The sequence below is a fragment of the Bos grunniens genome, chromosome 11 (genome assembly GCF_055505025.1).
Source record: "Bos grunniens cultivar Pamir isolate PY7600 chromosome 11, Bosgru_T2T1.0, whole genome shotgun sequence".
Classification (NCBI taxonomy): domain Eukaryota; kingdom Metazoa; phylum Chordata; class Mammalia; order Artiodactyla; family Bovidae; genus Bos; species Bos grunniens.
Window position 1 is genome coordinate 274,828 of NC_141175.1, and position 27,037 is coordinate 301,864.

Here is a 27,037-nt window from a genome sequence, read left to right on the forward strand (position 1 = left end):
CTACAGGGCAGGCATCTTAGAGCAGAACTTACTGCAGTGCTGACAAGGCGTCCTGTCTTTCTCCAAGTTGGCTGAGAACGAGCAGAGTAGGACTTGTGTGGTTAGTCCCTCTGTTGTGTCCAGCTCCTTGTGATCCCTCCTTTGAGAGGAGCCTGGCAGGTACAGGCCCTGGAGTCCCAAAGAGCTGGACACGACTGAGCGACTATATATTCTTCCGGATTCTTTCCCGTTACAGGTCGTCACAAGATACTGAGTACAGCTCCCTCACTACACAGCAGCTCCTTATGTCACCTGGTGTACACACAGCAGTGTGTGCGTACTGACCCCAAACTCCTGACTCACCTCTCCCCACACCCCCGTGTCCTCTTAGGTAACCATAAGCATGTTTTCTATGTCTGTGACTCTACCTCTGCTTTGTAAATAAGTTCATCTGTATCATTCTTCAATATTCCACATGTGTGATGTCATACGATGCTTGTCTCTTTCTGTCTGACTTACTTCACTTAAAGTGAAATCACCATGTTCATCCATGTTGTTACAAATGGCATTATTTCATTTGATCTTATGACTGAGTAATTTTCCATTGTATATATATTCCACATCTTCTGGAGCAAGCACTTCTTAGACTGTACAGCTTGACTTCCTTTAAAGGAACAAAAATTGTGAGGAAACCTAAGTTTTTTAGAGATGGAGAATTTCTCTGCAATGATTCATATATCATTAATGAGCATTTAATGGATTAGGAGACCAAGAATAGTAGGTAAAATTGGTGTGTCATTTTGTTTTATGTCACTTATGTCAAGTTCTCATGCTGCTGCTGCTGCTAAGTTGCTTCAACTCTGTGCGACCCCATAGATGGCAGCCCACCAGGCTTCTCCATCCCTGGGATTCTCCAGGCAGGAACACTGGAGAGGGTTGCCATTTCCTTCTCCAATGCACGCAAGTGAAAAGTGAAAGTGAAGTCGCTCAGTCCTGTCCGACTCCTATCAGGGTTAAATTATGTTCACAAAATACAGATTTCTTCTGTTCCTCTATTCTTGATTCTCTAAAATTATGTGGTGCTTTTGTAGTCAGTTGTTCTTTGCTTGCATAGCCGTCACATGATTTTCAGAAGTAATTCTTGAAAGCAATTTATTTTATAGCCTTCCTTGCTTATTTTTCTTTTCTTATAGCTGCTTTAAATATTGGTCTTGAGAATTCATATTTTTCCAGAAAGTAGTCAATTTCTTGAATATTCTAGTATATTTGCAGTGTATATAAAGGGGTTTATATTCATTTTGTGGGTGGGTATGAGATAATATGAAATATACATCAGACCTGCTGTCTGACACAAGACCCCTAAATGTCTTGAAGTCTCCTGGGTGATAGAAATGTCTTTTGGTTTGTTTTCTTGTATTTTTTCTGAAAGTGTTAATTTTGCTTTTTCCTGGTAGGAAATGATTACCTTCATAACAGACACTTTTGAGGATTATTGCTAAGGCTTGTTAGTGCAATTCTATGTGCCATTTATTTTAAGGCTTGTGATTAGTTTCATCTCTCTCTCTCTCTCTTTCTTTCTTTTGTTTTTAGTTTCAGCTCTAATACATGCATTTTCTGTCTCAGTTGAATGTCCCACATATTCAAGGAGGTTCCTTCACTCTGGCTGCTGAGGATTCTCAGCCCCACATGAATGTTGGACACTTTTCAATCCATTCAGTTTAGTTCACTTCAGTCAGTCATGTCGGACTCTTTGCAACCCCATGAACCGCAGCATGCCAGGCCTCTCTGTCCATCACCAACTCCTTGAGTTCACCCAAACCCATGTCCATTGAGTCGGTGATGCCATCCAACCATCTCATCCTCTGTCGTCCCCTTCTCCTCCTGCCCTCAATCTTTCCCAACATCAGAGTCTTTTCCAATGAATCAGCTCTTCGCATCAGGTGGCCAAAGCATTGGAGTTTCAGCTTCAGCATCAGTCCTTCCAATGAACACCCAAGACTGATCTCCTTTAGTATTGACTGGTTGGATCTCCTTGCTGTCCAAGGGACTTTTAAGCATCTTCTCCAACACCACAGTCCAAAAGCATCAATTCTTCTGCGCTAAGCTTTCTTTATAGTCCAACTCTCACATCAATACATGACCACTGGAAAAACCATAGTTTTGACTAGAAGGACTTTTGTTGGCAAAGTACCATCTCTGCTTTTTAATATGCTGTCTAGGTTGATCATAACGTTCCTTCCAAGGAGTAAACATCTTTTCATTTCATGGTTGCAATCGCCATCTGAGGTAATTTGAGAGCCCCCCAAAATAAAGTCAACCACTGTTTCCACTGTTTCCCCATCTATTTGTTGAGCTATTTCAAATCCTAAAAGATGATGCTGTGAAAGTGCTGCACTCAATATGCCAGCAAGTTTGGAAAACTCAGCAGTGGCCACAGGACTGGAAAAGGTCAGTTTTCATTCCAATCCCAAAGAAAGGCAATGCCAAGGAATGCTCAAACTACCACACAATTGCACTCATCTCACACACTAGTAAAGTAATCCTCAAAATTCTCCAAGCCAGGCTTCAGCAATATGTGAACCGTGAAATTCCTGATGTTCAAGCTGGTTTTAGAAAAGGCAGAGGAAGCAGAGATCAAATTGCCAACAGCCACTGGATCATTGAAAAAGCAAGAGAGTTCCAGAAAAACATCTATTTCTGCTTTATTGACTATGACAAAGCCTTTGACTGTGTGGATCACAACAAACTATGGAAAATTCTGAAAGAGATGGGAATACCAGACCACCTTACCTGCCTCTTGAGAAACCTATATGCAGGACAGGAATCAACAGTTAAAAGTGGACATGGAGCAACAGACTGGTTCCAAATAGGAGAAGGAGTACTTCAAGGCTGTATATTTTCACACTGCTTATTTAACTTATATGCAGAGTACATCATGAGAAACGCTGGGCTGGAGGAAGCACAAGCTGGAATCAAGATTGCTGTGAGAAATATCAATAACCTCAGATATTCAGATGACACCACCCTTATGGCAGAAAGTGAAGAGGAACTAAAGAGCCTCTTGATGAAAGTGAAAGAGGAGAGTGAAAAAGATGGCTTAAAGCTCAACATTCAGAAAACTAAGATCATGGCATCCGGTCCCACTCAATGCATAGATCTCCAGTAATAATTCTTTCCTCAAAAGTTGTTCCTGCTCAGCCTTGTGGAATCTCACCTGTGTGTGATCAGATAACAGAGACTCAGCGGGCTCATTAAGCACTTGTAATCATTCTCTCTGTCTGAGTAGCTCTCTCTTTTAGATGCCCTGCCCCACACATATCACCTTCTGCACCTCCCTGGCTCACCTGTGTTCTCAGATCAGGGCTTTGCTGGGCTGCATCTGGGTTCCCCTCCCTGTACCTGCAGCATGGAAATTGCCTGAAGGCAGACAGCCAGGAGTCTTCAGATGGATTTGTGTATCCATCTTCCTCTAGGAACTTAGTCCTGCATGGCCTGCTGTCCAGGATCTGAAAACAGTTGTTCCCAGTATTTTGTTCAGCTTTCTAATTACCAGTGCCAGATGAGGACGTTCAGATACTGTTCCTGTTAAAGCTGGGAGTGGAAGTCACATTTTATTTTTACAGACACTCTTTGAATCAGTAATTCTAAATCAGTTAACCATATATGTTTGAAAGTATCTTTTGCTTCATTTTCTCTGTTTTGCTCTTGCAAATGTAAAAACAAAACCAAATATCAAGAGACACACTAAAACAGATTTTGTTTTCTGTTTTTCCTGGTTGAACTTTATGCCAACAAATCCTAGGTAAGGACTTAGGAAGCTGCAGCAAGTCAAGGCACCAGCAAGATCACAGGATCTGCAATCAACAGGGATCTTAATGGTACCAGAGAGCCTTTTTTTGCCAGGCCGTAGGAGGTGGATGCAGTAGTTGAGGGGCTAGAGGGATCCCAGGACCTTAATGACACCAGTGAGCCAACTAAAATACAGGAGGCTGAGGCCAGGTACAGCACGTTTGGCCAATGTGAGCTGAAACATATTTAATTCTGAATTTCCAGAACCATAACCTCAAACAAAATGTTCACCTTCTTCTGATATTCACATAGAAAGATTGCACAGAATCTTTTGCCTAGAAATTCTACTTCCCTGGAAGAAAGCCACCAGGAAGATTGCTTGGAGAATTTAAGAGATGTGTGGGTTTCAGGTGGAGAAAGAGGAAGTGAGTAAATGGCAAATGCGGTTCAGAAATGGAAAGGGCTATGTGCAAATCCAGCAGGCTCTCTTTGGTGGAAGGCAGGCCGTGTGCTTGGTGCTCCTTTTGCTGAGGTCACTTTTGTTGGGTTTTAGGTAGCTCCAATGAAAACTTCAAGTACAGGGGCTTCCCTGGTGGTCCAGTGGTTAAGAATCTACCTTGCAGTGCAGGGGACACTGGTTTGATCTCTGGTCCCAGATGACCCCACATGCCACAGAGAAATTAAGTCTGTACACCGCAAAGACTGAGCCCAGGCCTTCTAGAGCCCAGCTCTCCACAGCAAGGGAAGCCACCAAAGCGGGAAGCCCAACTACCCAACTAGAGCACAGGCCTTGCTCACTACAAGTGGAGAGAGCCTGCAGGCAGCAAAGATGATCCAGTGCAGCCAAAAAGAAATAAAATTATATTTAAACAAAAACCCCTTCAAGTACAGTGACTCTCAATGACTCAAGTAACTCCTGCTCGATGTTCTCAGCACATCGGTGTGTGGGGTCTACAGGAACCCCCTCCTCCCGTGAAGGCCCAGCGTCTCCATTGACCACGTGTCTCCACCACTGTGCTGTGCCATCTCCCCGCTCACCTCTGCACAGAACTGCTTCTGATGGTGTCACTCTTTAGGCAGGGGAGTCATTCTTGTGAATCATCTAAGAATTAATATCTCACCTGCAATTTTATTTCTATATTCCTTAAAAGGAGTTCCTTAAAATCCCAATTGTATTCCTTAAAAGAGTGTTTTAACACAATCTTGATTTGAACACCTATGTTTTTATTTATCAACTTTCATGTCTCCTTCATTGTGTCCTGTGCTCTGGCGCAGCCTCTCTCTCGGCCTCTGCTCTTGGCCTCTCAGGAAACAGCATACAGGATGTGTTAGTTGCATCCGCCGTCCCCTCTCACTGGCTCTTTTCCGTCCTCCCTCATCTCCGTGACATGTGTAACTGTGTGCACATCACTATCACCTGACACCCTCCCTCCCTTGGGAAGCCTGTTATCACCTTCCTGCTCCTTTCTCTGCTTCCCCGTGTGTGTCCCTGCCCGACACTCACAGCAGCCTCACAGCAGGCGCTCTCCCTCACTCTTCTCTCCAGAGTTCCTGCTGGAATTTCTGGACACCACCTCCCAAGTATTTACCTCTGACTCTGACTTCTCCTTCCCTGGTGGGCCCTGTAGCATCTTCCCCTGAGTGAAGACCACAGATGAAACCTAAATTCTCCTTCTTCCCCAGCTACCTTAGACTCCCCTGTGGATGTCTCCTTCTCATCCAGGCTCAGTGATTCAGTATCATCCATGAACCATTTTTCTATACTCAACCATCTATCTGGCCGTATTGATAGCATCTCTAGGGGAGTGGGTGGAGCAATGATGGGCAATGTTGAGATGGCAGGTAGAGACCAGACCAGGCAATGAGGGTGTGAGAATGAAGGACAGTGCTAAGAAGAGGAGCAGATTGTAGAGAAGTCACAAGGGCAGAAGAGGTTGGAGAATGTTTTTGAAAACAGATCAGGGAGAAATCTGGGAGAGGAGAGGTCGAGTCTTAAGGAAAGAGAAATGATCATTGCATAGCTCCTCGGGAGCGGGGCAGGGAATCCAGCAATGTGCTAGTTTACCAGCAACATCCTATCACATGCTGTATTTCAGTTGGAAATACTTCAGGCTACAAATCCATTAGATTTGTAGAAATTCCTAATGCATTAGAAATTTATACATTTTCCTGCAATGGAATAAATTAGGCTAAGGTTATGCATTACATTGTTTATTGTGATGTCAAGATGTCATTTTATATTAGTGTTTATTCCAATGTGGACCAGTAAAGCGTATTATAGTACATCATCTATTCAGTGGACTGATTTGTGGAAAATAGTGTCCCAAGAAAATATTCCCAAGATATTGTCAGCTGAATATAAGCAAGATACATAAAACACTGTGCACTGTGTGCGACCATGTATGGTTTTAAATGTGGTTGTGCTCAGTCACTCAGTCATGTCCCATACTTTGTGACACTATGGACTGTAGCCCACCGGGCTCCTCTGCTCATGGCGATGCTCCAGGCAGGGATACTAGAATGGGTTGCCATTTCCTGCTCCAGAGGATCTTCCGGACCCAGGGATTGAATCTGAGTCCCTTATGTCTCCTGCATAGGGAGGTGGGTTCTTTACCATTAGCACCACATGTGGAGTGAAGAAGAAATAGATATTCATAGTTGCTTGTGTATCCATAAAGTGACATTCTGGGCCATCTCTACTGATCCAGGCGCTAAGACTCTGCACTCTCATTGTAGGGGCCTGAGTTCAATCCCTTGTCAGGAAACTAGAACCCACAGGCCATAGCTAAGAGTTCCCATGAACAAGGTCCCACAGGCACAGCCATATAAATACTTAGAAAAACAAACAAACAAACAAATAAACCTCCAGAAGCTATTCCTGAGAAACAAAACACGTGGCTGACTGTGGAAGCAGCAGGGCCTTGACAAGAAGGGAGGGGGTAGGAAGAACAATGTAATATAAAGTATTTTATATTTCTAGGTTCTTGAACCTTGTACATGTATTACAAGTTTCTCAGAAATGCCAAGACATTACAAAAAAATTTTAAACTTCTAAAGAATAAAACTCACAGCTTTATTTCTACAAACTGAATGAAAGTCAAGTTTGTTTTATCAGATTATCTGGCTTCTCTAACATATCTTCTCAGGCTTTTCCCACGCTACCCAGACAGTGGTCCATAGGGCACTGTCTGGATTCTTGTCATAACGTGAAGCGAATCTTTTACACTATCCTGGGTCCTTGCTGTCCGGCAAATGAAGGACGACGTCATCACATTCCTTACAGCAGGGGCCCACTTAGGTGGCACCGACCTTTACTTCCCAACGGAGCAGTACATCTACAGAAGGAAAAGTGACGGCGTCTCCACTAGGAATCCGAAGAGAACCTGGGAGAAGCTTCTGTAGGCAGCTCATGCCATCGTTGCCACTGAAAACCCAGCTGCTGTCCCTGCTGCGTCCTCCAGGAACCTTTGCCAGCGAGCTGAGCTGCAGTTTGCTGCCGCTTTGCTCCTGGAGCCTCCACTAACCAGACCCAGGCAGCTTCCAGGAGCCAAGACTCCTGGTGGTTACGATCCCTGGGCTGACCGCCAGCCTCTCCCAGAGGCCCGTATGTGAACTTCTTACCATCGGTCTGTGTGACACGGACTCTCCTCTGCACTCTGGAGACGACCCATTCCCGGCAACCAGGGAGCTGTTGATGGGTCTGACTCAGTGGATGCTCACCCGGGAAGTTCTGCCTGTGCGCGGCATCCTTTCCCGTGAACACTCTTGGGAGGTCGTGCCTGATCTCTACATCTGCAGATTCTGAAGAGATTAAAAGGGAAGAGCAGGTGGCAGCTGAGCAAGCTCTGACCAAGGAGGACTTCACCGTGAATGGGTCACTTCAGCACCTGAGTGCAACGCTACTGGATCTGACGTGTTGTCTAGTCCACAGGCGGGCAGACGAGCTCGCTGCCTACTCCGCAGTTCCCCCGAAGGTTGGCCTGCAGCGCCCACTGCTCAGGCCACTGGATGGGTAGGCACAGCACTGCGTGGGCTTCAGCTGTTCTTTCACAGGCTCTTTTCTTGGGTGGGGGCTGTGCTGGGTCCTTGCTGCTGCACAGGTTTGCTCTGGTTGCGGTGAGTGGGGAGCACTCTGGTTGTGGTGCCTGGCCTTCTCGTTGCAGCGGCTTCTCTTGTTATGGAGCATGGGCCCCAGGGCCCCCAGGCTTCAGTGGTGGCAGAGCGTGGGCTCAGGAGCTGTGGCCCCCAGGCTGTGGAGCACAGGCTCGATGGTTGTGGTGCATGGCCTTAGTTCCTCTGAGGCACGTGGGTTCTTCCTGGACCAGGGATTGAACACATGTCTCCTACATTGGCAGGATTCTTTACCATGAGCCATTATGGAAACCTCACAAACTCTTAAAATGGAAATTGGTTGACAGAAAATAAGCAGTTTCTAAATAAATAAATATGTCTACTCATGAGAAAGTTCCGTGGCTTTTGCTTTTTTCCTTTCACATAAGAGGAAAATTTCCTAATTCATAATTCATTATGTTCTTCCCTCAAACAATATTTGCAACCACTAATTTTATTAGCTAAGCTTGATCCAATTTTTAAAACACTTTTCTCCCACTTTCCCCTATGCACTGTACATTCTTTATCAATTGAGATAATATTTTATCATTGTTCAGTCACTCAGTCATGTCCAACTCTTTGCGACCCCATGGACTGCAGCACACCAGGCTTCCCTGTCCTTCACCATCTCCCAGAGATTATATTTATATACTTCATATGGATAGGAGGATAATCAGTTGACTTCATCCTTGAATTATTTCTCTGAATCTGACGTATTAATATGCTGCTGCTAAGTCACCTCAGTCATGTCCGACTCTGTGCGACCCCATAGATGGCAGCCCACCAGGCTCCCCCGTCCCTGGGATTCTCCAGGCAAGAACACTGGAGTGGGTTGCCATTTCCTTCTCCAATGCATGAAAGTGAAAAGTGAAAGTGAAGTCGCTCAGTTGTGTCCGACTCTTTGTGACCCCATGGACTGCAGCCCACCAGGCTCCTTCGTCCATGGGATTTTCCAGGCAAGAGTACTGGAGTGGGGTGCCATCGCCTTCTCCAATTAAAATGCTAGTAAGATATAAGACACTTGACTGACTTCAGCATAATAAAAAATAACAGAATCAGGTGACCATATCTGAAGACTGATTATAAAAGCAGCAGCCATGTTGATGAGGAGCAGTGACACACAGGGGGACATTTTATGTGGTGAGAGAGAGGGGCGCTGGCCTCAGGGATTTAAAGGGCTGCTTGAAAACAGACGAACTCGGCTCAGTGGATGGACGTCCTGGGAGTCACTTCCCAGAGACACATAAGACAGAGTCCTGAGCATCCTGAGTGCCCACAAGGTGGTCTGAAGCCGTGGCCAGGGCACCCCACTGTGTATCAGTGGAGATGGTAGCTCTATTGTGTGTCTGTACGAGTCTGTATAAGGTGACCCTGCATGCAGAAAAGCAAATTTGACTAAATGGCAGATGGCCTCAGCTCTAATAGTAAGATCTTTTCTTAAATCAATTTCTTTCTCCTCTCAGCTTCTCCATCTGAAAGGAGTTACTCTTCATGAGACCCATTCTCTTTTAATTCCCTTTTACAAAGCCTCAAATTTTGTAGTTTTTTTTTCAGTATCTTTCCATGTTTATTCCTCAGACAAGATAAGCATATAGTGCCAGATTACAGGGCTGACAGCGCGGAAGACAGTTTACTGATGGTAAAAAAGATCTGCCTTCTCACAAGCAGCCGCCGCTCACGGTGAGGCAAACCGGAAGTGCCTGCAGACGCAGAGACACGTGCACAGGGAGCGGGACGCTTTAGCCACAGCCCTTATCAGCGCAGCTGTCAGAAAGGGGTCCTTCCTTGACCTGACTCGTGCTTCCTGTTTCTTCAACTCCCTGTGCTTCGGGGCTGCTCTGCTGAGTTGGACTCCCCTTTGCTTTTCCTAGATCTCCTTGGGGCCTTCTCACAAGGCCCGGCAGCAGGCAGCAAGCAGCAGCGCCATTGGGCAGGTCTGCTCCTGTAACTCCTCTGGCAGCCGTGCGGCTGGGACAGCGCGCTGAGCGTCCACCGTCCCTCTCATGGGACCAGAGGTCGGAATGGGGAAGAGGGAAGGGCTGCCTTTGCTTTCTTTCACTCCCAGGCCAGGAGCTCTTAACCTGAGGGATTTGGAGAGCCCAGGGAGCCTGTGGCCTCCCTGAAGTGATGCTTAAAATGTGTCTGTGCACAAGCTTTTGTTCAGATAAGAGTAAATGCCCTGGATTCACCCCTTCAGAATATTTTATCTTTGTTCCTAGTCTGTACAGACCCTGTGCTTTGAAGCACAACACCGCTGCAGTGATTTCATCACACTTTCACTGCTGCCGGTCCCTAGTAAACCCAGCTTTCAGAATCAAGAGAAGCTGGTGGCTGACAAGGCTTAAAAAATCCTTTGAAGTTCTTAGAATCAAGAGCACTTGACTGTACTCTACTGGAACATTTTAATGTCTAGTAGTTTGTTTTTCGCTTGTGAACAGCTAGGTCAAATTGTTTCCAAACAAGAAAACCGAACTAAAGTCTATGTGCCTGACCAGGATTACAGGACACAAACTACCTTAGGGTGGGTCCCAGGTCAGCCTGAGATTCTGCATTACAAGGAATCAAGGTAGCAAAGAGCATTTGTGACACAATCCCTAAAAGCGTTTTATTACTGGATAATTTGGGTTGGGACGGTTCCCTAGAGAAGAGAATGGCAACTCACTCGTGTTCTCGCCTGAAGAATTCCATGGGCAGAGGAGCCTGGCGGGCTACAGTCTAAGGGATCCCAAAGAGTCGGACACGACTGAGTGACTTTCACTTTCTGTTTTCAGTTTGAATCTATGGAGAGGTAAAGTCTTTTCTGTGGATATTTGTAAATGCTTTCTGCAGATCCAGTTATATGGCTTTGTGTTCTTCTGGAATTGCTCCCATGACATTGATCTGGACTTCATACACTTATGTACCAAATTACTGTTTTCTGTGCAATGGTGGTAAAACAGTTTAAAAGCAAGTAAACAAGCCAAAGCCCGGGAACTGTTTCAAACAGGCTGAAAGCGCCACCTACTGTCCAATCTGTAGAGGTGCCCGAGGAATGTAGTCTGAGCCTTATGGACTGAGAGCCACAGGAACTAGGATATTAAGGTAAGTTAGACTCACATCTGACTATACTTTCTACTTATATGCTATTTATAACGAGTTATGTAGTTATATTTATGCTCTCTCCTGAGCATTCTCAATCTTTAGTTACAGAAAGTAAGATATTGAAAATCACTGAGCTGTGGCAGATGTAAGAAACAGTGTCAGGCTGTCATATGCTTTCCACGGGTCCCGATTATCCCACACCAAAATGCCTTGAGAGTTCTGGAGCAAAACTGCTTTTTGCCACTTTTATTCCTAGTAGCGACTGAGGCCCAGAGCTCCCTGAGTGGCCCCTCCTGCTGGGGACTTGACTGTATTTATTTTACGTGTTTAAGAGATGACAGAAAAAGAGAAAGCTCTAAAATGGCAAAAGCTTTCAGGTACACCAAAAGGGTGGTTTTTAATGTTGGTTTGAGTGTTTTGTTTTTAATGGAACAATCCATTATAGAACAGGCCAAAATAAGTTTAGAGAATAAAGTGTACTTTTGCTACCTCTGAGAGCTACTAATTGAAATATGTATTTACTATGGGCCTGGCATAAATTCAACTTGTCTTGGACAGGTAACTGACTTCCAGGCTGCCTTAAACCCAACAAGTGTTCAGGGAATGACCCAGTGACTGGAGGGGACAGCAGTGTGCAGCCCGAGTTTCACTGTTTGTGCTGCTCATGTGCTCTTTCTGTCTCTAGCCCTTCAGCAGATATTCACTCTCTTCTACGCAGCTTATCATTTGTTTGACTCTGAAATACATTGGTTTGGTTTTTATGATAAGCTGGTTCTCTACAATCATATGTAAAGTGTTTATTTAAATACAAACAATATACACTCTTGTTCAAGTTCCTCCTGAGTTAAAAGTACACACACACACACACACACACAAACTGGATAACTTAGAGTAAAATAGAATTTCTCTTTCATCCTTATCAAAGTATCTGTGGTTCATTTGTATATATTCCTCCAGTTTTTAAAAAAAATTTTTTTTCAAATATATATTTATTTACACACAGATAATATAGGTTCATTTTTAGTTCAGTTAGACAAATAATGTGTGTGTTGTTTTACAACTTGCTTTTGTCATGTAACAGTATGACTTTGAGGTGTCACCATTTCCTATTTGGGGGTTTTCCAGTGGTTTTCAATAGGAATATAAAAATCTTTCTTTAGAACAACACAATTCTGCTATAAGCAAACTAGGTTCATCTAGCATCCACATTCAGGGAAATTCAGAAATGGCTTTAGTTGCCCTGCGCATCCCACCATCAGGAATGGAGGAAACTATGAGCAAGGAAAGTCTCAGCAATGAACACCAGGCACCCCGTTAACCCAGCGCTAAAGGAGGAGGGCCGGGCGAGGACAGCTCACGGGCTGGGGGAAGGTCTTGTGATGCCTGTGTCTCCAGCCTGGCCGGTGGCAGCCGAGAGAATCCAGGAAAGAGAGACGGTAGGCGGGGAACAGTGGAGGGCAGGAAACGGGCCTCCTGGCAGCAAAGCACACAGGCCGCAGCAGAGCCTGGGGAGGACGAGCGGGTCCGCGGAGGAGCCGGAGGAGAGACACCAGGAGGAGTCTCCCTCCCGCTCACCCCACCCCAGAAGGTGCAATGGGCCGGGTGCGGGGTCGCATCCGCTCCCCTCACTAAGACTGTGCACTTCAGGCTGGTCTCGGGAACACACTTCTTGTTGCACTTGAGTGATTTAATTATGCCTCCCTGTAATTTCAGATTGGGTCTTCTCTGCCTGCCTTCCCCTCACTTTTCACTCTGGCCTCAGTCTTCATTTTTTTTCTGGCAAACAATATACGGTCAGCAGGCAGAGTTGACTGCATAAAAGGCAAAGATCTGCCTCTGAGGAGTAATATATACTGATATCTCTATGCTAGTTTATTTATATTTATTAATTTAATTTAGTATAACATAATGCTACATAAATATATGCATATAATGTAAATAAATATTAAATGTTATGTACTATTATTATTTTAGTATAATATTTACATATCAATAATATATGTTAATATTAATAGTATAGGCTGATTTAGTTAACGACACCCCTGGTGAGAAGACTAATGAAGACTAAAGAAGTCAGGAAAAAACAGAAATTTGAAGATCTTTGCGCAAACTCCATGCTCACGATGTAAATGTCTAGACGTGCATGAAGGTTCTTGGCCAGGGCCCCTCACAGGCTTCTCCAGGCCCCTGTTATGGTCAGCAGTGAGAGAGGGACTGAGGGTCCAGGCAAAGCCCCCAGGCCGAGGCCGGGCTGAGCCCCCCGCCAGTCTCCTTCCTTCTGTCACCGTGCGTCACCTCCTCACTTACACTAGTGTAAACGAGTGTTATCACTTCTCCCACAGAATGAAGGGTGTGTGTTGCAGGAGAGCTGGAGTGAGCTCACTGGTGACACAAATCTTAAAACTATAGAGAGAAGGAGTTGGAGAAAGGGAGACAGATAAATAGACTTATGTGCCCTGGCTTTAGACTGTAGTGTGAAATTTATGATATTAAAACTGGTTAGCCTTTAGCTTGTATTTTATCAGTGCCTGTATTAAACAATTGATCAGTCACCTAAATATCATAGACTCTAAATCATAAACTACGATTTTAAAATACTGTAGTTTTCTGTATTGCCAAAATGTGCTTTTGAAGCCAATGTTCAGATCATCCAGTGTCTTCTCTTTGTGTTTGGTCACATGTTGTTCTCTCTTTTAACTTTTGCTTTGTATTGGGGTGTAGCCCGTTTACAAACAGTGTTGTGACAGTTTCAAGTGACACCAAGGGGAACAGTTCACCCAAACACACACATGCGTCCTTTCTCCCCCAAACTCCCCTCCCATCGAGGCTGCTACATAGCATTGACATCCATGTGCCAGACTTGACTCCTTGTTGATTCCTAACCAAAGCGGACATTTGTTGCATCATCAGAGACTCTGTCAGAATCTTTCCCAGAGGTTAGTGAGGAGTTTCCTGGAAAACACTCAGCCCACCCCCTGTTGCTAGAGGAAGAGTGTTTATATACCGGTGTTATTTTTGGGAGAACTTGGTGAACTGGACCAGCTCGTACAGAGATGGAAACAGCTTGTCACCATCAACACTGTCACCACTCCCCAGTAGGTTCAGCCTCGCCCGAATGCACACTGAGCAGGCCAAGCCCACTCTCAGCCCCCAGCACCTCCTCCCGCAGGGCCACGGCCCACACCAGCTGGAGGGACTGACCGCTCGTCCCCTCCTCCCCCTACCCAAGGGCCTGCCCGAGCCAGCTCCCTGCTCTTGTTGAAGGTGGAAGAAGGCCAAGCAGCAGCCTCAGAAACAGCGCACAGGATACCCTCCATTCCCAGGAGTGCGGGCTCATCATTTAGGGCCTAGAGGACACAGGGGTGGGAGAAGCCTCAGCGCTGGACACTGTGAGAGCCTGTCTGCTGAACAGACTCAGGGACTGTCTGTTGGCCATGGGATCTGAGGAACAGGAGAGATTTGGTTGGACTGGGGCTAGCTGGGAGGGTTTGCCATGGTCTAAAGCACAGGCTGTGTCTCTCTGGGCTGAAAATATTAACCGCTGAGCACTAGCTCCCACCAAAAGAGGGTATTGGTTAGAGGTGTCCTGAGATGTAAGAGCTTCTTAGGGAGACAAGAGGAGATACTAGGAGGATGTGAAATGCCTTGTAGAGCCTGAACCACAAGCCCAGCCTTCTGACCCCAGTTTTGGGAGGTAGCAGTTTCTTATGCATGTCCCTGGTGGTTCAGATGGTAAAGAATACACCTGTAATGTAGGAGACCTGGGTTCCATCTCTGAGTCGAGAAGATTCCATGGAGAAGGAAATGACAACCCACTCCAGTATTCTTACCTAGAAAATCCCATGGACAAAGGAGCCTGGTGGGCTACAGTCCATGGGATTGCAGGGACATGATTGAGAGACTAACACCCTCTCAGTTGAGGGCAGCTGGTTTGCTTGGGCCTGATCAGGGAGAGGCATAGGTGAATGTGGCTTCTGACAAGTGAAAGAGTCTTTGGGCCTAGAAAAGAAAACAGCAGTCTCAGAGGCCCTTGCTGAATATTCTAACTTCGGGAAAACAAAACCAAACCTTAGGTCCCGCCCTGATGCTCCAGGCTGGTTGCATCTACCTGGGACTTGTCACCCCTTGTCCAGAGGATTTATCACCCCCTGCCCAACTACACATGCCATCTCAACTAAAGAATACCCAAAACATCCTGCCTGACTAACGTTTTCCTTATCGCTTCCACAAACCTCCCTTTAAATATGAAGCCTCCCTGATCCCTCTCAGGCTCAGCCGGGTTGCTGGCCGACTGCCACCCCTCCTTGTTTGAATAAAGGTCACCTACTGTTGGGGGCCAGAGTGAGGTACTCCGCCCGTGACAAAGGTCATGAGGAAGGAGGCTTGACATACGCAAAGGTGGGATCGAGCCTCAGGAGTCCCCCTGGAACTCCTCGAGCATCTACCCCCATAACCAGAGCCTGCCTACTTTACTACTTTGTGCTCTTACCTACACCTCTGACTTTACAGGGGGCTGTCCCCCACCACCTCTTTCGGAGAAGGAGTTAACCTAGAGTTCCAGTTAATAATAATTCCTGGGCGTGATAAGACTGTTTTAACCTACAAACTCCTCTGAAGGTTCTCTAGCCTGCCTGACAGGCTCGTCCGGCCACATGTGATTGTTCACAGCCTCCCAACTGTGAGAGGCACGAGATGCTTTAAACCTTCTAAAAACAGGTTCCTTAGAAAAGTTAGAAAACTATTAGTATAAGTATAATGGGCTGATTAGAAATTGTGTTGGTGAAGGGTTTTTCATTTGTTGAGCCAATGTTTGTTGCTACGTCTCCACATCCCCTGCCCTTACACACATTAATGAATATATAGAATTAACCTTTGATATTAATCACGTTAGACCTTAGGCTAAGTAAATTCTTTCCTTAACTAAAACCCACTACACCCTCACCCTGTAGGAATGTAACTTTATTTGGGTGGCGTCTGTTTTGAGAATAATCAGCCCTGGAGAAATAAGTGTCCTGATTGACTGACCGCTGTCACAAGGAGAGGGTCGTAAATTGTCAGCAGGCCCCCCTGGCCAGAAGATGATGTAACACCCCTAAGACCTCTGTATACATTTGTATGAAGCACCTGGCTTTGATAAAAGTCAGGACTGCTGACCCCGCGTGACTTTTGTATAACATCTCAGTGTATAAAAACAGACTCTGGAAAATAAAGAATTGGGATCAGTTTCTCGAAATACTGGTCTCCCCATGTCTCTCTCTCCCTCTGGCTGAGTCTCCATCTGGAGCGCGGAACCCACCAAGCTTACTAATTTTGCCTGGGCTTCTAAGATCCGACCGGGGAGGCCTCAGTGTCTCCTCTCCTTCGGGAGAACGGAAGGACGCCTGCGGCCTACGTAAGTGGTGCAAACTTCTTGTCTTGAAGTTTTATTGGTCTCCCGCGTAAACCAAGCTACTCAGCCTCTTTTCTCCACTGAATTTTCCTACTGAGCTATCCTTATTCTATTACTCTTTATATCTCTAATTAATATCTAATTGAAACTATCGTATCCTGACCCTCGCCGACGCCGTCTCTCCTTCGAGTACCCTGGATCAGCCGGGGCTGGTCCCCGGCAACCTACTTCCGTTGAAGTCGTCTCTCCTTTTCTGCCTCAGCCCAATCTAGATCTTACAACCAGCACGGTCTGAGAGAAGAGGGCAAACAGGTGACCCCCGGAAGTCAAGACACAGGCTGCTTAGTCAGCAAGACAGCTGTGAGGGAGTGGAGTGGGCACCTCGAGGGGCCTTTCCTGCAGTCCCTGGGTGCCCTGCAGTTCCAGGCTTTGGCCTGAATGCATCATAAAGAAGGAGCCTTTGCATTCTACCTATTACGAGTTAACCACTAAAGGAATGTTGACTATAAGCTTGTACATAAAGTCCCCTCTCTGGGAGCCCTGCATCCCAGGTAATGAGCACCAAGCTAAAATAATAACTTTGTTTAGCTCACAGGAAACTTCCTGACCAGACTCACCTGTGAATCACGTCAGGGAGGCAGACATTAACACATCCCCTCTGGAGCCTGATCAGAATAAGAAAATATTTGACTTTCCTCCCCCACCACCTTTGAGAATTAAGATAAAAGAAACCTGAATTCTAATTCAGGCAAGATGGGTCCTGGGACAAGAGTCCTGGATTTCTGAATAAAGTCACCATTCCTTGTCCCATGAACTCATCTTTCAATTTATTGGCCTGTCATGAGGTGAACAGGACAAGCTTGGACTCAGTTACAGAAGAGCTGACAGTCTTGCTCTTTTGGGAAGATTTCCATTTTCATTCATTTAGTCATTCATTATGTATTTGAGTCCTGCTCAGAGCCAGGCCCTGCTGAACTCACCCTTGGAGACCCAGCTCAGACCTCGCTGGGTCCACGAAGCCTTTCTTGATCCCATGCTCTGCCCACACCATTTTCTGCCTCACCCAGGACCCCTCAAGTCTTTAAGCACACTGCGATGAGCTCTCCAGCTTGTGGGTCCTGTGAGGACCTGGAACACAGCAAATGTGATGATGACCAATAATCAAATCAATGAGCTGGTCAAACACAAACCAGGCTTAGGTCACATTCACCAAAGGTCGTCTTCTTCTCCCTCCTTCCAGAGACAGAGTTTCAGGGGGACCTTTACCAGGAGCCCAAGGATCTTCTCTGACACTAACCTCATCCAAAACATTAACAGTCTGGGTGGATTTTATTTTCAATTTTATTTCTTTTTACACTTGAAGTCACTTTGTGACTATTCCACTGAATACTGAGTAACTTAATGATCACTTCTGTTGTGTCTGGGCCAAGAAAACCCAATATGGGGGTAGGATGCTGAGGAGGAGAAGATCAGGGGAATGGGGCGGGGGGAAGAGCAGAGGCAGGTGGCGCCCACCCCGTCCTCACTGCCCCACCCCAGGAGTAGGATGGTGAGGAAGAGAAGGCCAGGGGAATGGGGCGGGGGGACAGCAGAGGCAGGCGGCACCCACCCCTGTCCTCACTGCCCCGCCCCACCCCCTTACTACTTAACCAATCTGACTGTGATTACGGGGGTCCATATGTCTCCTTGCTATTTGTTCTGTCCTTTAGAGCCAGCTGTAGAGGTCACAAGACAAACCTAAGTTCTGGGGCCCCTGTGTGATCCAGGAGCAGTCACCTGTGCCTTCATAGGGTCAGTTTCTGACACACAGTGATGCTCTCCCAGAGTCAGGCGTGAGTTGGTGGCCAGCCCTGCTCACTGTGAGATGCTGCAGCTCTTGCCCTGCCCTGAAACCCCTCCCTGCAGCCTGGCTGTGTTCAGGGAACACCTGGACAAAACAGGCATGAGCGAATAGGAGAGAGTGGGCGCTTCCGGGGCAGAGGAGACACAGAGAAACTTGATTTCACTCTGGCCACTTCCAACTGGTCCCAGCCTAATGCCACTTGTCATACACCCTGAGTGGACACAATCTCCTGGGAGCTCAGAGGACTGTCCTGAGAGCTGGGATGTGGCACTGTGGAGGATGGGGCTGGGATAGCCCCTCACATGAGGCTGGGGCTCTGGGGCTCAGAAGCTGGCTCGGGGAGTGAAGCTGGGCCTGGCAGGTTTGCACTGCAGACTGTCGGGTGTCTGGCTGAAGCTGCTGGCATCCATGGTCACACCTCCCTCAGCCATTTGACCGTTTCTGGTCCCAGCAGTTAAGCAGGGCTGGTCTGGCAGGCAAACGGCTGAGACAGGGGCTCAGCATGGGCGGCTCCTCCACCCGCCTCTGCTCTCCTCTCTCCTGGTCTCTCTCCTTCGCCACCTCTGCCCACCCCCCCACCATGTGGCTCTTTTCTGAGGCTGCCGTGGGGAGGCCCGCATGGAGTCCTGGTTGGGTGGGTGTCACAGAGGGTCCCAAGAAGGTGTGTCGTGGCTGGGCTGGTTGCTCTGTGCTAGCCGGTGGCTCAGGGTCGCTGAGGCAAAGAGGCTCCCTGCACAAAGACGGTTCCTAGTGACGTGGATGGAGCGACAATGGTAATTTTATATTCTGTGTTTTTCACAATTAAAAAGAAAAGAACTCGGGTGTGTGTATGTATTATAATGGCCTAGAAAGGAAATTTTTCAAGTCAAACAGAGGAATGAATCGTGTGCTAAACCATAGATGAGTCTCAAAGACACAGCACCAAGTGTAAGAAACCAGCATACGTGGCCACAGTTGTACAAATCCATGTACTTTAAATATGCAGAATAGGCAAATCATTAGGGTCAAAAAGCACACAGACAATTGCCAAAAGCTGGGGGAAGGCAGAAGGGGAAGTGCCTGTTTAGTGGGTAGTGGCTTTCTCTGTGAGGAGATGAAGTGCTCTGACTTAGATAGCGGTGATAGATGCATGGTTTTGCAAACAGATGATGAATCATTTGGAGAAGGAAACGGCAATCCATTCCAGTAAGTTGCACACTTTACAGAGTAAATTTTATGATATGTGAATTAGATTCCAACTTAAAAATTGTGATTGATAGAGGGGTTTTTTTTGTTGTTTTTTTTTTTTTAAGAATTAACACAAGAAACACATCTTATCCTGAGTTTTGCTTGATTCTCACCCTTCTAACGTCTGTAGGCAAACATCTGGACAGGGATGAGGATTCAGGTTTCCCCCTTCAGGGACTGACTTCTCTGAGCTTCCCTTCATCACCAAACAATGAGGATCCTCAGCCTCTGCAGGAGCTGCTCTCCATGTTCCTACCACCCCCTCTCCTTCTCCTCCCCCTGCTCTGATGGGCTTCTTCCCTCCAGCTCTGCCTCCTGAGTTCAGTCTGGGCTCCTCTCACCAGCGCTCTTGCTGGGCTCCTGACCACCCTCTGACTGCGGCCTCTCCGCCCTCCTGTTCGCTTTCTCCCTGTGATAACTGATCTGCTTTAACTGCAGTTCTGAACATGTGCGTTCTCTACTCACAGCATCTGAGTGGCTCCCACTTCCCAGGAAGGATAGTGGCATCCCAGGCCAGGCTCTAAATGCCTTTCACTCTCTCTCCCCTGCCCCCTGCCTCTGCCAGCCCTCACCCGCTGTGTCCACCCCGCTGTCCGCACTGTCTTTGACATCATGCAGGAGTTGAGATGAATCCTCTGCCTTCACAGCTGCCTTTCTGGGGGAACATATTCTCTGTTGCACCTACCACTAGCCCTGGCTCTGGATTTCTGGCTGCTGAACTGCATGCCTCCGAGGCCTTGGCTTGAAAACCATCTGCTCTGCTGATTTTCCTGACTCCCTCGGGCTGTGTCGTAACTCCTTGTCTTTCTTCTGGTCCCGTGTGCCTTTTCTCGGTGAGCACGTGCCACATGGTGGGGCACTTATGTCTTGTCTGATGCCCTTCTTGGGCCCAGGGCTTCCTCAGGACAGGAATCCAGGCCCTAAGCCTCTCCAGGACTCTCTCAGGCCTGGAGGTACTCACTGCTCACCTGCACGGCGACTGAAGGCTGTGGCTCCCCCGTCAGGCTTGCAGGGCCATCTGGCTCTCATCTCAGGCACTGTCTGTGCTTTCACTCCAAGAAAGCCCCCCGCGCTCTTGTTGCAGAGACAGGCTCTGGGAGGCCCGGGCGTCAGGGGTTGCGGCTCCGGGCTCTACAGGAGCAATGGTCGTGGTGTGCGGACTTAGCTGCTCCACGGCGTGTGGGATCTTTCTGGAATGAACCTGTGTCTCTTGCCTTGGCAGGCAGATTCTTTACCACTGAGTCAGCAGGGATGCCTGAGATTACACATGTCTGACTTCTGCCAATTTTGCTGAGGCCCAAGGACCGTTGAAGAATCAAGAAACGCCCAAGAGCAGCCGGGCCGCTCGTCTTACACACGTGGAAGCCGACACCAGCGGAGCGCGTAGATGGTGTCCCTTGGTGCGTGGTACAGCTAGGGCCGGGGTCCTCACTCCACACCCAGGGTCTCTCCTGAGCCCACCGCTTCCTCCCCCAGGTCAGAGGAGAGGACCGGGACCCACACCAGGCCTCCCAGGGCCTGTGACCCTCCGGAGGCGTGGCTGAGTGTCTGGGGGTCAGACAGAGCCTTCATCAGAGGGGCTGAGAGGCTCAGGAGCTCGGCTGGCTCCTCTCCTGTGGCCCAGCTGCGTCTTCTGCAGGCCCACTTTCTACTCCTCATGGTGACCAAGAATGTAGAGCTTCCCAAGGAGGTCCCTTCCATATTGTAACAAGTGTAGTAAAGGGTCCTTCCTGTCATTGTATATTTTATTTGCCACCAGAGCTTTGAACAAGCAGTGACACACTCCATCAAGCCCTCATGTAATTGTAGACACTTCCAAGAAGGGTTCAAGATAAAACTTAAAAAAAAAAAAAAAAAAAAGCTCCTAGGCAATTGAACCATTTGAGCTGTGACATAAAATCATTTCCTTTAATCTAGTTTATTCATTGTGGATAGCACTGCAAAATAATACTTTAAAAGTCACCATGGTCTTTTGGCCTTTATTTCTGAAGGTCTTTGCTGGTGGGCCCCATTTGTCTGAGGAGATCGGTATGTGAACATGAAACAGCATCATTTCCAGTCTTTTGAAAGTTGCCATTTTCCTCTTCTCTGCAAAGGAAACACCACCTCAGCTCACCCCGCAGCTATTTCACACTGTCAGGAATGGAGGCCATAAAAGCTCCTGTGCTGTACTCATAAGTATAACTGGATCCCTGAGAAACCAGCCCAGCTAATCTCCACCCTCAGGAGCTTTAACACCTTGCTACTCAACGTGCAGCCAGGGGTCTGCAGGAATTGGCATTTCCTGGGAGCTTGTGAGAACACAGAACCCCAGGCCTATCCCATCACTGCGTCAGAGGCCGTAAGTATCCTTTACATCACTGAGAGGAAGGGGAGACTGCAGACCCTGAGGCAAAGGTCCGTGCTTCATCTTTTTCAGCAATTGTGAGAGCGCATATCGTCCTTCATTTCCTTTTTTTTAACTGATGCATAGTTGACATATCCCTTCATATTCATTTTGGATGAGCAACATAATAACTCAATATCTGTATGTATTGTGAAATCATCACCATGATGAGTCCATCGCACGTCCATCGTCTCACATTGTTACATCTCATGTGTGTGTGATGAGAGCTTTTTAGATCCACTCTTTTAGCAACTTTCAAATATACAAAATAATTTAAAAATAGTATTATTAGCTATAGTTGCCATGCTACACATGATGATCCCATGTGTTACTTTCCTATAATTGGAAATTTGTACCTTTTGACCACCTTCACCTACTTCACACCCCCACAGCCCACCTTCTGCAAACACCAAGCTGTGCCCTAGATTGAGGACCTTGGTGCTTTGCTTTTTATTTTATTTATTTATTTTTTTAAGATGCCACATGTAAGTGAGCTCACCCTTTTTCTGTGCACCTGTAGGACTAGTGCAGGTCTTAGTAGGTCTGGATCTGTTACCCTCTCAACATTCCATGTGGAGTCTTGGGCTGCTGTGTGAGAATGATCATTCAGTGGATGGTAAACTCGGTAAGATGGGAATGTGATCTCCTCTTACCGCCTGTCTCGGGGCAGATTCTCCCAGCCCTGGTGTGTGGCTCTGGGGCACTTCCACTCCATATCAGTAAAGTGTGTGATCACTCAGTAATGACTCTGTTTCCAACAATCATGATAATGGACATCACTTTTGATAAACACTTCATTAATTAGAGCAACTGCTGTTTGGAAACACAAGTCTAGGCTTGAATTTTTCCCTTTGAAATATCAAACATCCAGCAGGAAAACAACTCCCTAGGCGACTTTCCCCCAGATTTTAGTCACAGAGTCAGCAAACCATGAAAACTTCACATGTTCTATAGGCCTTTACAGAAGGTTGCTTTTACATTAAGTAAACCACAGGAGTGGGTTTGAACCTGCCCTAATCCTAGGTGATGCAGAACTGACTTCTGTAACTCGGGGAACATTAATTGTGCTCTTGGAATCTATGGACAGATAGGAATGAGAATTCACTCATATAAAAAGCCACCAGCAAAGATCTTAACCCTTTCTCAAATTCTAATTGCAGGTATGGCTGGCAGAGTTTTGCCCTGAATATTTCCCATTTCAGAGACTGTTAAAAGCTTTGAAAAAGTGAAATTCCCATGGGGAGGACCCCTTGTGTTTCTAGAGTACAAGTTTCAGCCTGCTTGATTAGTCCCCCCAGAGGGACCTGGGGTGAGGGAATTAAAGCCAGTTGGTCATCAATCACTTTCCAGTGTCAGTATTTACTGGAAGATAAAGACTGCCATAAGTTAACCTCTCCATTGTCCACGCATGGGTAGTTCCTAGACCTTCAGAGATAACACTTGGTTCTTTGGCTACAGTGCTTTAGTACCCAGGAAACTATGGCCAAGTGCATGACTATGTGATTGTGGTGGCTGTTCTCTGACCTGTGTAACTGGAGAAAGATCACAGAAATTATGCAGATTGTTTTATGTGTGTACCAAGCAGCTGTCACTTTTAACTCTTTCATCCACAGCCTAATCTTGAATCTCAAGTTCGGTACAATGAATGTTCAACCAAATATCTAGGAGCAAATGGAACAGGCTGAGGGTGAGCCTAAAGATTAATACATGTCAGAGCTGATGAATGTTAGCGATTACCTAGTCCAGTTTCCAAATCCTCCTGAGATGTGTGACGTCTCCAGATCACAGCAGAGCCAGGCCCTTTCCAGCACACCCCCATCACTCATCCTTCAACCATCCAATCAACAGTGACTGAGGATCAACTCATGTCAGGAGCCAGGAAAGAACTGTGAGCAAGACACAGCCCTGCTCTCGCAGAGTTTTCATTCCAGCAGGAGATTACATGAGAACTGGCAATCTGATGAATGTTACAGAGGGTGAATGCAGGTGCTCTGAGAGCTGATGGAAGGGTTAGGGAAGACTCCCCTGAACAAGGAGTATTGAACATCAAGATGAAATGATGGGGAGCTGGTGGAACAAGGGGTAGGGAGAAGAGCTCCCCAGACAGGAGGAACTGTATATAAAGCAATGACTCAGGGGGAAACATGGTGCCAGGCACTAAAAGAAGTCCAGGATGGCAGGGAGATTAGAGTGAGGAGAAAGACCGAGGTCACTCATGGAAGGTCCTGGACTCTTGGGCCTGGTGGTAGTGAGAAACTACTGAAATTTTTAATGAGGATTTGGGTTTTTATTTTTTAGTTATATTTTCTGCTGTAGGAAGGATAGGTTGGAAGGAATGCAGAGAGACTCTTTGAGGGCAGGGGGCAGGCAGAGATGGAAACTTTGACAAATCCAGGCAGAAAAGGGTGGGAGATTCAATTAAGGGGTGACATTTGAGACCGAAAGTAGAGTAAACATCACTGTGAGAACTCGATTCAGCTTGACCATTCTCCTGAGAGGTTTTCCTGGTGGCTCAGATGGTACAGAATCCACCTGCAATGAAGGATACCCAGGTTTGATCCCTGGGTTGGGAAGATCTCCTGGAGGAAGGCATGGCAACCCACTCCAGTATTCTTGCCAGGAGAATCCTCATGAACAGAAGAGCCTGCAGGGCTACAGTCCATGGGGTCACAAAGAGACACAACTTAGCAACTGAGTAGCAACTGAGTACACAGGCTCAGTGTTCACTCTGGCTGAGATCACTGAGAGCAATGTAACCAGTTTTACATCTGCCTACAGGAGGTTTGTTTCAAAGAACAACATTCACAATGTAATGTGAATTAAATTCACATTAATTTGTAATGGGAACAAAATTCACAATGTTTCTAAAGTATAGCTCTCAGCATATGTGTTAAAACAAATAAACAAACAAATAAGCAAACAAAAAACCTACCATATTTCTACAGTGGATGTGGGCAAAGTTCTATAAAGATCCAGAGAGTAAGTATTTTAGCTTTGCCATATGACATCTGTTGCATCCTCTCAGCTCAGTCATTATATCCAAGAAGCACCACAGATAAAAAGTACATGAAAGAGCCTGTTTCAAGAAAACACTGCTTATAGACCATGAAATCTGGATGAATATGAGTATAGTGAGTAAAATTTTCATGCTGCAAATATTATCTTTAAGAATTATTTTCAACCATTTAAAGATATAAAAACCATTTTTAGCTTTCAGGCCCTACCAGCACAATCTGGGAGTGGAATTTGGTCCATGGGGCGTAAGATGCAATGGGCTATTCTATCCATTTATAGTGGACTCTCCCACCCATAGGGACCACCATTCCAAAACAGAGTGATTGAGCTATGTGCTGTGACTATGAAAGCTACACTCAAAAAACAAAACCCAAATTACCAAAAAGCTGCCTGAGGTGTGAGGGGTTCAAGTCCTCCCCCTCCCCGGATGCTCCCCCCCCCCACCTCCCGCTCATGCGTGGCCGCCTTGTTACTGCCAAAACCTCGCCTTTCTCTGTCCACCAATGCCCAATTAAAAAATACGGAGACGGGATTTTGGAGGAAGTAGACAGCTTTACTCCTCAGCTGGCCAAGGGGAGCACACAGCAGGCTAGCACCCCAGGAACAGTGCCCTGTCAACACCCAGGGGGCCTGAGAGACTGTACACAGCCGGGGTCTCCTGGGTCCCTCAGCCTGCCACCTTCCTTCCGAAATGCAAACAGCCCTAAGGGGTGACTTGCTACAAGGGTGCAGGGAGAGCAAAAATGCGGTACAGGATGAAGATTACGTAGAATTAGGGGACTTCTGGTTACAGACACTACAGGTTAGTAAAACTAGGAGCGAATAACTCTGACGACCGGTCATGTTTCTTCTCTAGGCTTCGCTGTTTACTGTCCTTGTTCTTAGGTGAGGAAACACTTCATTTCTATTTTTGCTCCAACAACCTCATCTGTGCGTCCCCAGCCTCCAGCAGGGAGTGAAGCTGCCCTGTCTGGTACCCCTTTCCTGCTGCGCGCTGGCGCCCATCGAGTTTTGAGCAGCAGTTACTTGCTGGGCACAGTTCCTCGCCCATCAAGTCGTCAGTACCTGCTGAGGCTCCCAGAGGGACAGAAGCCGCCTTTCCAGCCCCAGCCCTGGAGCTGGAGTCCAGCCCTGACAGTCTGCCTCTCTGGCGGCTGATGACCAGCCAAGGCCGGCAGTCTTCTGTGCTCCGCGCACCCACAGGGGGTCGGGCTCAGACCCGCCCTTCAGGCTCACCGCCAACAGTGCGGGTGACGGTGGCGTTTCAAATCACCAACCGCCTTATTTTGGCCCGGGAAAGAACGCCTTCTACAAAACATTTATAAAGAACCTTTCTTCCGCCCAGGGTGGGAAATCTGGGTTCTTTCACACCAGAGACATGGATCAAAGAAGCGGCGCGCGTGCAGTTGACCCCAGGTCCTAGTTTCGGGGCCGCCCCTGCGCTCCACGGGCAGACGGCCAAGCCGCCTCGCTTGGTGTCCCCGGCCCTCGGGCTGCAGACGGGGCGGCCGGCGGAGCCAGAAGCCGAGGCGGCCCCGTGTACCCGTCCGACGGCGCCTCCAGCGGCCGCATCTCCCTGGTTGGTGCTGCCTCTCGGCCGGCCGCACCGGGTATCCGCGCTCGCGGGGCAGGCGACGCGCACGGAGGGCCCGGGGCCGGGCGGGATCTGGGGTCCCGTCCCCACAGGAGCTCCGGGCCCCTGGCCGCCTCTGGAACCCGGGAGCCGGGTGCGCCCCGAGAAGCCGGGAGGCGGCGAGGAGAGAGCGGGGCGATCTCCGTGCCCCGGAGACGGTTCCGATACCCCGTAGGCCGGAGATGTGGACGACCCGGGGATCCCGCCGGCGGCACAACGGCCCCTCAGCCTGGTTAAGGGCTTCCGACCGACCGGGCTCGGCCCCGCGGGGAGAAACTGCACCCGCTCCCCGCACGCGGCCACCCACGGGGCCTCGCGTCCCCGCCCGCTCGCCTCCACGGGCCCGACCCTGGGCCTCCGGCAGCTGCGCGAACCGGGAGAGGAGGACCGGGAGAAAGGGCGCAGGCAACACACCCGAGCTCCGTTGCGGGGCCCAGGGCTCAGATGTGCGGGCGCCCGGGCCCCTCTCCAGCAGAGGACCGGAGCGGGAAGCTCCGGGACTGGGGATCACCGACGGGGCGGGGCGGAAGGAGTCTCCCGGGGCTCCGGGCTCAGCAGCGCTGCTGTTTCTCAAGTGCTTCTTGA

General features: G+C 47.8%; 1 long non-coding RNA gene and 1 pseudogene across 2 annotated transcripts; both read left to right on the forward strand.

Annotated features, from left to right (window-relative positions):
- Window positions 1-6,505: 6,505 nt before the first annotated feature.
- Window positions 6,506-8,232, forward strand: LOC147362157 (small ribosomal subunit protein uS2 pseudogene; annotated as a pseudogene). The gene has a single exon (XR_015136000.1). The product of XR_015136000.1 is annotated as a small ribosomal subunit protein uS2 pseudogene (transcript).
- A 1,350-nt stretch (window positions 8,233-9,582) lies between these two features.
- LOC147362158 (uncharacterized) lies at window positions 9,583-21,380 on the forward strand. The gene is made up of 3 exons (XR_015136001.1): window positions 9,583-9,893; window positions 10,865-10,959; window positions 20,641-21,380. It is a non-coding gene; the product is annotated as an uncharacterized LOC147362158 (long non-coding RNA).
- The last annotated feature ends 5,657 nt before the right edge of the window (window positions 21,381-27,037 follow it).